This window comes from Eubalaena glacialis, chromosome 12 (genome assembly GCF_028564815.1).
Source record: "Eubalaena glacialis isolate mEubGla1 chromosome 12, mEubGla1.1.hap2.+ XY, whole genome shotgun sequence".
Lineage (NCBI taxonomy): Eukaryota > Metazoa > Chordata > Mammalia > Artiodactyla > Balaenidae > Eubalaena > Eubalaena glacialis.
In genome coordinates, this window is record NC_083727.1 from 27,951,956 (window position 1) to 27,967,327 (window position 15,372).

General features: G+C 40.0%; 1 protein-coding gene across 1 annotated transcript in view; it reads right to left on the reverse strand.

The window, feature by feature from the left end:
* Positions 1-15,372, reverse strand: part of PDE7B (phosphodiesterase 7B) — a 350,275-nt gene that overhangs the window by 223,383 nt on the left and 111,520 nt on the right. The window lies entirely within an intron of this gene.

Consider the following 15,372-nt stretch of genomic DNA (forward strand, 5'->3'; position numbering starts at 1 on the left):
GCACAAATAAGGAAATGATGAAAAAGTGGCATTCATAATCCTTTTCCAGAAGCATCGACTCATGGAAATATCAACTTTCTTATCTACATCTCAGTTTTAACTTGCTTGTTAAAATTTTTGTACAGGGCAAACTCCAGAGATACAATCAGTTATTTAAGAATAGACCACATTTATGTACATGATTGACAAATGGTTAGTACCTGAATGCATAAATAAATCCTCCAAATCAATAAGAGAATAACAAATAATCCAATGGAAAAGTGGATAAAGGACATAAGCAATTCATGGAAGAGGAAATCTGAATGGTCATTAACAGAGATGATATACTCAACCATACTAATAATCAGGAACCAGCAAATAAAAGATAAAATGAAGCCTATTTTGAGCCCATTGATTTGGCAAAACTTAGAAATCTGGCAAAAACAATTTTATCAAAAATGTAAAGAAATGGATCTTCTCACACACTGCGGGTTGGAGTATAAAATGATGGAACCATTTTGGAGAAAAACTGGCAAAATCTTACTAGATTTCTACTTATTACTTACTAGATTTCATTCTTACTAAGTTGAAATGTGCATACGCTATGACATAGCAAGTCATCTTCTAGACTGATAACTAGAGAAACTTCACTGTTCAGCTACAAAACAGATAAATGTTATTCATACATTGGAGTGCTACATGGCAGTTAAAAGCGAAAATGGGAGGAACACTCCCAAACTCATTCTATGAGGCCACCATCACGCTGATACCAAAACCAGACAAAGATGTCACAAAAAAAGGAAACTACAGACCAATATCACTGATGAACATAGATGCAAAAATCCTCAACAAAAAACTAGCAAACAGAATCCAACAGCACATTAAAAGGATCATACGTCGTGATCAAGTGGGGGTTATCCCAGGAATGCAAGCATTCTTCAATATATGCAAATCAATCAATGTGATACACCATATTAACAAACTGAAGGAGAAAAACCATATGATCATCTCAATAGATGCAGAGAAAGCTTTCAACAAAATTCAACACCCATTTATGATAAAAACCCTCCAGAAAGTAGGCATAGAGGGAACTTACCTCAACATAATAAAGGCCATATATGACAAACCCACAGCCAACATGGTGAAAAACTGAAACCATTTCCACTAAGATCAGGAACAAGACAAGGTTGCCCACTCTCACTGCTATTATTCAACATAGTTTTGGAAGTTTTAGCCACAGCAATCAGAGAAGAAAAAGAAATAAAAGGAATCCAAATTGGAAAAGAAGAAGTAAAGCTGTCACTGTTTGCAGATGACACGATACTATACATAGAGAATCCTAAAGATGCTACCAGAAAACTACTAGAGCTAATCAATGAATTGGGTAAAGTAGCAGGATACAAAATTAATGCACAGAAATGTCTTGCATTCCTATACACTAATGATGAAAAATCTGAAAGTGAAATTAAGAAAACACTCCCATTTACCATTGCAACAAAAAGAATAAAATACCTAGGAAAAAACCTACCTAAGGAGACAAAAGACCTGTATGCAGAAAATTATAAGACACTGATGAAAGAAATTAAAGATGATACAAATAGATGGAGAGATATACCATGTTCTTGGATTGGAAGAATCAACATTGTGAAAATGACTATACTACTCAAAGCAATCTACAGATTCAATGCAATCCCTATCAAACTACCAATGGCATTTTTCACAAAACTAGAATAAAAAATTTCACAATTTGTATGGAAACACAAAAGACACCGAAAGCCAAAGCAATCTTGAGAAAGAAAAATGGAGCTGGAGGAATCAGGCTCCCCGACTTCACACTATACTACAAAGCTACAGTAATCAAGACAGTATGGTACCGGCACAAAAACAGAAATATAGATCAATGGAACAGGATATAAAGCCCAGAGATAAACCCATGCACATATGGTCACCTTATCTTTGATAAAGGAGGCAAGAATATACAATGGAGAAAAGACAGCCCCTTCAATAAGTGATGCTGGGAAAACTGGACAGGTACATGTAAAAGAATGAAATTACAACACTCCCTAACACCATACACAAAAATAAACTCAAAATGGATTAAAGACCTAAATCTAAGGCCAGACACTAACAAACTCTTAGAGGAAAACATAGGCAGAACACTCTATGACATAAATCACAGCAAGATCCTTTTTGACCCACCTCCTAGAGAAATGGAAATAAAAACACAAATAAACAAATGGGACCTAATGAAACCTAAAAGCTTTTGCACAGCAAAGGAAACCATAAACAAGACCAAAAGACAACCCTCAGAATGGGAGAAAATAGTTGCAAATGAAGCAACTGACGAAGGATTATTCTCCAAAATTTACAAGCAGCTCATGCAGCTCAATATCAAAAAAACAAACAACCCAATCCAAAAATGGGCAGAAGACCTAAATAGACATTTCTCCAAAGAAGATATACAGATTGCCAACAAACACATGAAAGAATGTTCAACATCATTAATCATTAGAGAAATGCAAATCAAAACTACAATGCGATATCATCTCACACCGGTCAGAAGGGCCATGATCAAAAAATCTACAAACAATAAATGCGGAGAGGGTGTGGAGAAAAGGGAACCCTCTTGCACTGTTGGTGGGAATGTAAATTGATACAGCCACTATGGAGAACAGTATGGAGGTTCCTTAAAAAACTAAAAATAGAAGTACCATAGGACCCAGCAATCCCACTATTGGGCATATACCCTGAAAAAACCATAATTCAAAAAGAGTCATGTACCAAAATGTTCATTGCAGCTCTATTTACAATAGGCCGGACATAGAAGCAACCTAAGTGTCCATCAATAGATGAGTGGATAAAGAAGATGTGGCACATATATACAATGGAATATTACTCAGCCATAAAAAGGAACGAAATTGAGTTATTTGTAGTGAGGTGGATGGACCTAGAGTCTGTCATACAGCGTGAAGTAAGTCAGAAAGAGAAAAACAAATGCCGTATGCTAACACATATATATGGAATCTAAAAAAAAAAAAAAAAAAAAAATGGTCACGAAGAACCTAGGGGCAAGACGGGAATAAAGACACAGACCTACTAGAAAATGGACTTGAGGACACAGGGAGGGGGAAGGGTAAGCTGGGACAAAGTGAGAGAGTGGTAGTGTATATATGGACATATATACACTACCAAATGTAAAATAAATAGCTAGTGGGAAGCAGTTGCATAGCACAGGGAGATCAGCTCGGTGCTTTGTGACCAGCTAGAAGGGTGGGATAGGGAGGGAGACACAAAAGGGAAGAGATATGGGGATATATGTATATGTATAACTGATTCACTTCGTTATAAATCAGAAACTAACACACCATTGTAAAGCAATTATACTCCAATAAAAACGTTAAAAAAAATAAAAATAAAAGTGAAAATGAATTAGGGCTACATATAGTGTAAAAACATGTTATATGTATAATATACACATATAAATATATAATATTCAAATTGTATAATATTTAAATCTTATAAAATATATAATGTTCAAATCATGTAAAATATATAATTTTCAAATCATATAAAACATATATAATGTTTAGGGACTTCCCCGGTGGGGCAGTGTTTAAGAATCCGCCTGCCAATGCAGGGGACACGGGTTCGATCTCTGGTCCGGGAAGACCCCACATGCCGCGGAGCAACTAAGCCCGTGTGCCACAACTACTGAGCCTGTGCTCTAGAGCCCGGGAGCCACAACTACTGTGTCCGTATACCACAACTACTGAAGCCCATGTGCCTAGAGCCCGTGCTCCGCAACAAGAAAAGCCACTGCAAGGAGAAGCCCGTGCACAGCAACGAAGACCCAACGCAGCCAAAAATAAAATAAATAAAATAAATTAATAAAAAACCCCAAACATATATAATGTTTATATCATGTAAAAGTATCACGCTAGGCAAAAAAAACTGTCTCCATTTTTTAATGAAGTTGAAAATATCTAAAAATAGCACATGTTGTTTATGGATACATTAATTTACAGAAAAAGCATAAAAACAGGCAATGAATAAGGAACATCAAATTCAGGGTAGGGGGAAGATATACAGAGTAATGAAATGTTGGAGGGCATACAGGGGTTATCAACTTTTTCTATAATGATTTGTTCCTTAAATTATTCTCTGTTTTCTATGCTTGAAATATTTCATAATAGGAAAGAATTGTCCCCATTTGCAACACTGTGAATATAAAAATGGCCCTTCATATTCTGCCTCTCTACACCCATCTCCCATGGGCTTATGGATGTCATTTAGTACCAGGCTGGACTTGTTTTTACCATTCATTTCCTTGTCCTTAGAAAGACTGAGGACATCTATTTTGGTCGATTTTCCTCTTTCTTTCACTGTTCACAACTTGGTTAATTCCACTCCCATCAATCTTTATTGTACCTACACTTAAAATATTATAAGACAAAGTAATTTCTGGGGAAAACGATTCCCAGATGAAAGAATTCATATTCTTCACACCTGATGATGCAACCTCCTGGTACACAGAGGCACAGGTTGAGAGGAGAAAGGATGACCCAACTACATTCACATCAACCCATTTTCTGGGATGACCTACACCGTGCACAGAGATGGACAGCTGGTTCAGGACCATGAAAAGGAAGCAAGCTGCTGGCTTGTTGGACTCCCTTTGGCAGGTCAAGAGAATGGACTGTGGAGGAGGAAGGCTGGGTGCACCCGAAGGTTGCAAAAGTGCATTGAATACTAAACAGAAAGTACATATCATGAACTTTTTCCCTGGCTACTCTGCTGAACTAAATATCATGTGATATTTATCATGCTATTTAATCTCTTCAGACTTCATTTCTCTGTAAATAACATGGGGATGCTAATATATGCCACAAAGTCAGATCAGAGAGCAAATGTGAGGATTAATGATCCGTGGAGTCTGATCTGACTGTTGCTGTTTTGTTTGTGTTTTGGCAGAGTTTAAACCCTTTCGAATTGCTAAGATCCATTTCCTGTATTACCTGCTTTTTAAAGTGGTATTTTTTTTATGACCTGAGTTAATAATTATTTTTAATTGAAAGATCAGATGTTTCTAAAGTGTTTTCAGCTTCTTGGTAAAACAAAGTGCTAGGAAGCTCTATCAGTCCATATTCTGGGTCCTACAGGGAAATAACTCTGGAGTGATTACTTGCCCTTTGTTAAGGATGAAAGCCCATGCATGTGCTAGGATGGAAGAGCTTTCCTTCTTTAATTGCAGGGGCTTGCAGTGGATGGTGGCTAACTTCCCACAGCTACCCAAGTACCCAAGTCCAAGGGCAGCCATACATATACCCCCTCTAGATGCAGGTGGTGTGGGTGTGGGTGTTCCATGGGGGTCTTGCTCCCTTTCCTGGACGCTAACAAATCCAGGAGAAGTTTGTAAAATTCCCATGAAACTTGCATTCCTTAAAAGCCATGGCCTGCCTGGGTTCAGTGACCACACAAGCTAATGACCAAGCAGCAACAGTGGGTGCGGTGGCCCTTCCAGTGATCACAAGACAGTCCTTTTCCTTGTCTTCACCTCCCTGGCTATCTGGGAAATGGCTGAGGCACCTCTAACTAATTCTGTAATTGCCCTGCTTTGTAAAGTTACCTGATGATGGTACCAGATTTTAAAGCAATGCCCAGAAGGGAATCTGATTGTTCTCAGTTCTCAGGACTTGAAAGAAACCAGATTTTTTTCAGTGCTTTTTCTCATTGATGCCAGTGTTTACAGGGCCTTTGCTGCCAGGTTCCTGCTTGCTGTGCAACCCAGGGTGATGACCCAGTTTAGGAGATTAATTGGGCTAAGCCACAGGCTTCAAGTCTCAGAAAACCACAGGATCTGCCGTGGGGGAAGGTCCCATGCCTTCTTGGGTTCTCAGGGCTGCAGCCCTCCTCTCTTGCTGCTCTTCCTGGTCATGCATGCTGGGACTCCCCAACCCAGCACCTTGTTGCTGGATGACCCTGACTTTGATCTGGTTCTGATTACCAGGCTTCTGCCTGATTTTCAGAATCCCAACTCTCCAAAGAATCTCCATCTTTGTTTTGTCTTCTGTGCCTAAAATAATGAGACCACCTTGCCTTGCTTGTTTCCATCACTCCCAGCTAGCAACGCCCCTAAAGAACGACATGGTTACTGAGGCTGGAGCCCTGCTAGCAACAGAGAGTCTCCTGGCACACGCTCTCCTTCCATAGCACAAAGGCTATGCTACATATGAACTCAGGTGTGTAATGCCTATTTTCCTCATAGACCATGAAGAATCAAACCACTTTCATTGTTAGCATTTTTAACATGTCTCAATATTATAACCCTTGTGCCTTATATATACCAGACCCTTAATAAATATTTGTGAACTAGCTAAAATATCTTTAGCCCATACTGTGGGCTAAGCATTGTTCTCTGGGCTAAGCTATGCATCTACCATCTTGTTCTCTGATCATACCCTTTTAAGAGAGTAGAAAATTGAGGCACAGAGAGTACTACTCACTATAGAATTCAACCAGCCCCCCCGCCCCCCCCGCCCCCCCCCCACCCACAATGAGTGAGAGAATGAAAGCTGACAGCTTACTTAACGCTTGACTAGATTCCCAAATACTGGCTACTGCAGGCTTTGATATTGCCTTGGCCAAGTACACCAGGTCTATTTACACCCTCTTCTCTCACTCATTAGTCACTGCTGTTTGCACGAGTTGCCACCTATTAGAACATAGGCTTTGGACTAGACTGACCCAAGTTCAAATCCTGTTGCTTCATGCACGTACTTACTATACCGTCATGGGCAATTTATTTAGTTTTGCTAAACTTGCTCTCTCATCTGTAAAGTAGGGTAATATTATCTACATCATAGTATCATTGCAAGTTTAGTTTTTAATTATGAGCAAGAATGTACCGATTTAAATTACTGTAGATGAGATTATAATACAAAAATATGAATTAATAAATTGAACTCATTCATTATAATTTTATTTTAATACCCATATTATTATTTAAGATTAAAAATGAAGAAATACTTCTAATTTTAAAAGTCAGAATATTTCACAAGTTAGTTGCTAATTTTATTTACTAAGAATTTTCTATATTAAATCTAAAATTTACCTTTTAGTCAGGAAGAACAAGATGGATGTTATAAAATACTGCATCTATTCTAGTACATTAAAAATTTATATCAAAAATACTTAATTTTCTTTAGTTTAATTATGTGTTCCAGCAAAATGTACAATAAAGTATATTTCTCTTAAGTAGACTGTATATTTTTCATTACTTTCATCATAAAATTAGTTGTGAAAAATTAAGTGTGATTCAAAAAAATCACATTTAAGTACTCATCAAACCTGTTTTCTTAAGGGAAAGTTATATCTGAATTGAAAATAATATTCAAATATTAATAATAGTACCAGATTATACTCTAAAGAAAAAAAATTAAAGACAGTGAAAAGTTTACACATTGTTCAATTGGCAGCACTCCTAACTTTCTTAAACCAGTTAATGTGTTTTTTTTGCTTCACATAAGATTTCATACTCTTTTTTTTCTGAATATTTGTTAGCACTTGAATGTACAGGCATACCTCATTTTACTGTGCGTCGCTTTATTGTGGTTTTTACAAATTGAAGGTTTGTGGCAACCCTGTGTCAGGCAAATTTATTGATGCCATTTCCCAACAGCATTTGCTCACTTTGTGTCTCTGTGTCACATTTTGGTAATTCTCACAATATTTCAAACCCTCCACCAGCAAAAAGATTACAACTCACTGAAGGCTCAGATGATGGTTAGCATTTTTTACAATAAAGTATTTTAAAATTAAGGTATGTACATTATTTTTAAAGACACAATGCTGTTGCAAACTTAATAAATGATAGTATAGTGTAAACCTAACTTTTATATGCACTGGGAAACCAAAAAATTCATGACTCACTCTATGGCGATATTCACTTTATTGCAGTGGTCTGGAACTGAACCCCTGATATCTCTGAGGTATGCCCATGTTGTTCTCTCAGCAGGCCTGCAGCAACTAGTCTTTTCAGCTCAGGTATCTTGATATTTTTGGGTGGGAGGAAACATTAGCAAACAAATAAAACCCAAGACAGAAATCTTTTTGGCTTGGAGGTTTTCTCCAGTATCAGCTGAGGCAATAACTGTTTTCCACAAGCAGGTAATGTTAAATGTTATCAGCAAATAATTAATAGGCTGTGATTCTTTGATTATTTCCTTCCCACCCTTATAGCTTTTTTTTTTTTTTTTTTTTTTTAAGCAGAAAGGAAATTAGTAAAGGGAATTAGGTGTTTTTAGGTGTTTATAAAATCATTGGATGAGCAGGCTATAGGCTGGGCCTCCAGGAATGACTCAGACAAAAATGCAGAATTGATTTGTGAGGGGAGCTGATGGTGGGACACAACTGGGAAAGTGGACAAACAGAAGGCATCGCTGGAATTGTCGGTCCAAGGTCACATCACCATGGCAGTGATCCAGGGATTAGACAGCTCTGGGCACAATTGCCTCTTGACACCCATGGAGCTAGTGACTGAATGTTGGATGCTACTGCAGATTTCAGAAAAAACCAACATCTCCATGACTGTACTTGGAGCATTCAACCAAACAGAGCAAAAAGAGCCTCTAACGTATGATTAGACCTATTTTAAGAAAAAAAATAAAAAGAAAACTGAGTTTCCTGGTCTGAAGAAGTGCTAATCATGGTCACTGGTGGAAAGGGAAGCCTATCTCATCTGCTCCCAGAAGCAACCGAGACAACCTGGAAGAGGCACGTCCTCAGCACAAGTTACCTTCATTCTACCCTCACCCCATCTTTAAGTACTTGGATTCTGCAAGTTTGCCATTCAATATAAGAATTTTTCTAGTGAGGTTTTTTAGTAAATAAGGCAAATGCCTGTATGCTGATGCATCTGTTTTCTTTGATCATCCCTTACGTGTCTAGCACAATGACTAAAGCATAACGGCACTCCCAATGCTAATTAAATAAATGAATAAATAAATTTTTACTGCAATTCTGTGGGATATACTTGAGATTTGGGATTATCTGGGGTAGCATGAGAGGAGATTTTTTCTGGTTATTTATGTATACACACCAGTAAGTGCTGCCATTAGATGCAGCCATGTGATGTGGAGCTGCAAAGGGGTGATGAAGGGGAAACTTGACATTGAGAAGACATCTCAAAACATCTGGGTCACTTCCCATCTCACATTTTCCCCAACAAAGAACTGAATGGTACTAATTAAAGACAGACTCCTGGAAGATCAGCCTGGAGAGAACATGGCTTAGGTCTGCAGATTATAAAAAGATAGGTTCTGTTAAGGGACTGCACTCCCTAAAGTCTAACAGGGCCTGGAAGCTTGGGACTACATTACTATCTATCAGATGAATGAATGAATCAATGAATATTCAAAAAGACACCATTATCAAGTGCCTACTCTATGTAGGCATTATATAGTGAGGATGGCCAAAAAAACCAATCAAATGAGATTTAGGCTAGATCCTGTCCTCAGGAAGTTTAGAGCCTGGTCTGAAGTCAGAACATGAAAGGCTATGGGCACCCTCAATGGTGCGCACCCAACACTGCCTGGGGCTACCAGAAGGCTTCTAAAAAGAGATGACAACAGGAAGAAGTTGGCTGGCAAAAGAGAGGGCTCCTCTTGGCAGAGACAGCTGGTTGTGCAAAGCCCAGAAACCCTGTTAGAATCCTTCGGTAGCCTCCCAGGATGGGAGCAAAACTGTGATGGGTCAGGGCGAAGGGTTTAATCAAAGTGGCCGTCACCGGTAGATGGGAGGAAAGTAAAGGATAACAGTGATCCTAAAATATATATACAAATACATATATATTTCTCGGCTGGGATAGTGAGGCTGGGTTTGCTTCTGAAGAGCCAAGATGCTCAATGAATTCTTTTAGCAAGGTGACAAATAATTACAATACTGTGGTACCAGATATCACTCACCAACAGTATTGGCTGCAATCTTTCTGTCCATTTCTACCTCAAAAAAGGTACCAAGCCTGAGGTGTTTTTTAATTCCTTTTTCTCGGATCATATGCCTACGGCCAAAAGAACAACCCCTAACCACCCAGCTGAAACCTCACGAGAGGCCGACTTCTGCTACTGATGGAGCTGTTAGCACCTAGTGTTGATCCCCAGCTCCCAGAGGTGCATCTTCAGAGGCTCCAACTTCACAGTGGCCGAGTCCCTTCTACCCTGTGGGTGGCATAGCCAGGCCTTGATCTCTAAAGACTGTGCAGCCCTTGGCACTCTGGTGCCAGAGGACGGCGGATTTGGACCTGGGGATGATTTCAGCTCAAGCTCATGTTTTCCTTTCTAAGTTTTTCCAGTGAAAGAGCAGATTTCCACCCCATTGCAGGCTGTTAAAACGTCAGACTAACAAGTTTTCAACAATCTGTCAGTGCAGATCTCCAGCAACGACCTGGCACTGTCTTTGAATCGGGGCCTCATCGTCCAACCCAACCTCAGCCAGTCAAAATAAGAGACACACCAGCAGAAGAAAAAAAAGATAATCACCTCTAGCTGAGCAGAAATTCTTCACAAAGCCATTGTTGCCAACAGTCAATAGCAAATCTGTGGGCTGCCTAACCTGAAGTGACCCATCAGGAAGGGCCATCCCTCATAAACCTCTAATTAGCTATGGTTAGGAGTGACTTGAAAGATATTAATGCTATTGCTATTGGAAAATGAGCCTACCAGCTTTTAACAGCTTTGTTTTCTTCTTCAGTCAAATGTTAGCTCAACGCGTATGCTTTCTATTAGAGAAGTGCCAGCAGCAGCGATCTCCAGAGAGTCTCTCAGCATTTTATTACACACCCCTATTTTTAAATGTTTAAAAACTACTTATTATGAACCAAAACTTGGAAAACCCAATTTCAGCCCAAGAGTAAATTTTTTTTTTTAAGTTATTAAACTAACATCCAGAATACAGAACTGTGTTTCCTGTCATTTCGGCCCTGGACAGTAGAGGGCACCAGGAAGGCTGTATCTCTAACATGCAGTTGGACCCCCTCAAGGGAGATCCTGGGATTAGATGGCTCACAGGTTCAGCATCACTGTGTTAGGTTATTTTACGCCCTTCGGTTCCTGCAGACTTTCTCCTCGTACCACTTTTAGTCTTGAATTCCACTGTACACATCAAAATGCACATTGAAAACCACATTTTTCATCGTGCAAAACAGTGGCAATAGCCTCTGGGTAAGCCCAATTTTAGCAGAACCTGTACCTGTGAGGGCTGATGGCATGTGGAATATCACTGGGGTATCTCTCTAATGCACCCAGCTATAGGAACTGAGTGGGGACCTTGGTCCAAGGCACTTTGGGTTTCTGGTATGAACTCTGAGAATTCTCCTCCATCAGACACAAATAACTATGCCACAAATCTTGATAAACAGAGCAAAAATTGTGTCAGAATTTTGCAATATAATTTCATCTTTCATCCTCTCAGAGCCCCAAGTGTTGATAACAAGCTACAGCTAGTTTTCAGTGAGAAAGATAGACACTTCTGTGAAAGCAAACAACTAAAGCCATAACCATTTCACTCTACATAGGGACTTTTGAAAGGTGAAGTCCATAGACACTTTGTGTTAGAGCAAACAGAAAGCAGTACAGAGAGAGGACAGATTGGTACATATAGTGGAAAGAACTTAGAATATCTGGATTCAAATCCCAACCCTATCCCTCACTAGCTGTGTGATCTTAGGCATGTCTTATCTTTTTGAACCTCCTCATAGAAAAGAGAGAGTAACAATGCTCACCCTTCTAATGAAATAATGTAATATGTGCGAAAGCATCTTGTGTACTCTGAAACCCATCATGGGGCGTGGTGTGTTCAGCGTTTGTGGAATTTCTTCCACAAAACAGGTGGAAGTAGGAGAAGGCCATTTGGTGGTACTGTGTACAAGAGAGAGAACATGGGATTTTATGAGGGGAAAATGTTTGCTCCTCCCATAATGGAGAGCACTGGTCCTTCAGAGGGTAACCTGCAAAACCAGAGGTCTAGAGAACAGAGGTCCGCGGGGCAGGATAGAAGCAGTAAGCTTGGGTTGGGTAAAAGTAGAAGCCTTTGAGAAAGTATTTGAGAAAAAGAGAGGAAGCAAAGTCTAGTGTGAGGTGCAGATCTGAAAGAATGCAGGAAAAGGAAGAGGGCCTGTGTGAGGATTTGCATATCGGACAGGGCAGCTCCAGTACCATAAACAAACACTGTTAATCTGGGAGGGATGTGGGAGACCATTGTGGCCAACTAAGTCACTTTATAGATGTAGCAAACAAACAAGTCCCTGTGGGGTCAGGTGACTTTCCATTCTAAGGTCTTATGATGATCAGAGTATGGGCTCTTGAGTTCAAATCAAGACTTCAGTATTTACTAGATGCATCACCTTGGGCAAGTTACTCAGTAATTCTTTGCCTCAATTTCCTCATATGTAAGATGGAGATAACACTACTGCCTACATCCTGGGTTCATCACGAGGATCAAATGAGGATTAATATAAACACCTAGAATAGTGTCTGGTAGAAATAAGTACCCAAAAAATTATTATTTTTAAGAGTATACAATTATTTAGAAGCAGAGAAGCCATGAAAACCATAGCTTTTGCAACTGCCATTCAGTGATGTTCCATGTTACCTCCTTATTTTGGACATTGAGCCATTGCCCTGGGCTCAGGCCCTCTGAAGCATGCATAAAGTGACAGAAGCCAGCAGTACCTGTTAGATGGGAGTGCCCAACAAATATTTATTTAATGAATGAACGGGAAATCAGAGGGCAAAGAGCAGATTGAAAACTGGACCAATCCTTACTAGACAACTATCTCCAGTTCCTGCAAGGGAAGTGTTTGAAGGTCTAAAGTCAGGTCTCATTTTTTTTTACTGAATATTTCATTCAAAATATCCATTCAGCAAAACTTCATTGGGGACTTTCCAATTCAGTAAAGATGCTGACATATCTGTAATTAGCTGCTTATGCTGAACTTATTTATTAAGTTCAGTAGAACCTATCTCTATTCTGATTACATTATTTTCAAATAATTCTTGTGTGTGTCTTAAGTCCTAATTAAGGAGGAGTAAGCAGACTTTTTGTGTAGTGGAGCTGTTGACTGTAGGAGGTTCCTATAGACCATTTGGTTACTGGACTAATGCCCAGGGACTATCTAGCCCTGCCCGATGCACCCTTATCCTTGGCATCAAGGAAGAAGGAAGAACCCAAATAAGTTTGGGAAAGTGGAGATTTCTCGTAGGTGATCAGGTACACTGGCTACATCCTGATGGGTGTGGAAGAGCTTCTGAATAGCGTATTCCGATTGGATAGGGGAGAGAGGAACTTGTTATTAATCAAGTCCTCAGTGGGCGGGGGGAGGTGTTGAAGATCATGAGATAAGCTGGAAGGGTGTCTCTTCCAGGTACCATAAACTATAGGTGCAAAAGCCTAAAGGTGATTGAAGAATTGAAGGAAGCTAAGAATGGCTAGAAGGAGATGTTCAGAGAATCAGGAGAACTGGGGAGTGGAGAGACAGGAGGCGGGGGAAGTTGGCAGGGACTTCATCATGCACAGCCCTGTGGGACTCCATTTAGTGATTGGACAGCAGCCTGGATTCTACAGACCCTGGATCTGAAAGAAGTCACTGCAGGTCATGAGCCATCTGTTCAAGGCAGTAGAGAAATCCCAGCAGTGTTTAGAAAGCTTTTGTAACAGGAATGCACGTTTGCTGACCAGTGCTGCTCTTCACGACTCTTGGCAGTACCCTTCGGTGGCAAGAGAGTTCTGCTACGCGAGTGAAGCACCATCTTATAATTGAGTGTTTAATGGCATTATCCCTATTAGCCCTAATACTTCTGGCACTCAGCGAAGGCAGGGAATTCCACAGAACTGCTCACCCATTCTCAGTCTGCAGTATTACCTCACACAGGGTGTTTGCAATCAGATAGATTTCTCTAGATTTAGTGTATTCCATATGACCCTTACGAAGGGCAGATCATGGAAATGAGACTGACTTGCTATATTTCCGAGTCTGGCAAGAATATATTATGGAGACCAGGGCCTTTCAACTCATGAGTATGGTGAGGGCTGGGAAGGCACGGAAAGGGGTGATTAGCAGTCAAGACCCTGGATGCCAGGAGGTAGAGGAACTAGGCGCCTGGAGCGAAAGTCCTTCCCTAACACTTGAAAAGAAATCTCCTCAGAAACGACTGGGAAAGCATGCTGTACTTCAAGAAAATCGTTCCTTTATTTGACTGTCACCTTCAGAGTGAAACTGAACCAGAACAGGACTCCACGTTCCTGCCCTTCAGGCCGACGCAACGTGCAGCAATGCCCCACTCTGTCCTCCCGCTGCCCCTGGAAGGCTGACGCTGAGCGCCAGGAACAACAGCCTTTTTGTCTGACCTGTGTGCTGCCAACAATATGTACTCACAACGGCTCAACTCCAGCCATCTGGTCGAAGGGTCCAAGCTTTAGACATTGTTTTTCTTGATTTACACTGCAATTTCCAAGCTACTTTATATGACCCTATAGACAGCAAAACCTTAATAGATAATATCAACAGTATCTCCAAATCCTTGCACAGACGTCACAATTCAGAGATTCATGGGACCTCATCCAGCCTGTAACTGAATGAATATTTACTCAGGACAAAGGAGTACTTATAATGTGCTCCCTGCAGCTCAGGGCAGTAATGCTCCTGTACATAAACCAACAATTAAATGTAATCCTATACACTTATAGTTTTAAAAGAAATTCAAACCAGTCCTTGGAACTAAATAACCCCAGTGCTAGAGAAAATGACTTCCAGAACATCAAGCCTAACATGCAAACACAGGGCCTCTGAGCCACAAAGGAACAAACACTTTTCCACAGGCATAAGGGACTGCTGTATAACTACTTGTGAGGTCAAAGATCCAGATGTTCCCGTAGACAATCAAAAAACGATTACTGGTCAAACTGTATTGACCATCTCCATATGGACATCTCTGAGACATGGATCTGGCCTCAGAAAGGAGATTTCTGTAAATTCTACTGGCAATCAATGGCAACCCCAGGCTAGAGCTGGAAAATCCAATATCTTGGAGAAATAACTGACAGGTTTGATAAGCTGCAAGTGAAAATGAAAATCCATGTAAATAAGTGTTTATTTTGCTAACAGTTATATTCTGCTTTGGTATCGCTTACTCATTCTCACAACCTACTTTGAAAAGAGCAATATTAAATAGTCACCTCCTCTTGGGTCTCTCTCACTTCATGAAGGTCAAGACTTTTGGTCTAGATCACTGCTGTCCCCCAGCTAGATCAAGGTCTGTTACATCCTAGGCTCTCAATAAATACTGCTTGAAAAAAGAATGAACAAATGAGTTGGGACACAAATATACCCAATCCCTTCAT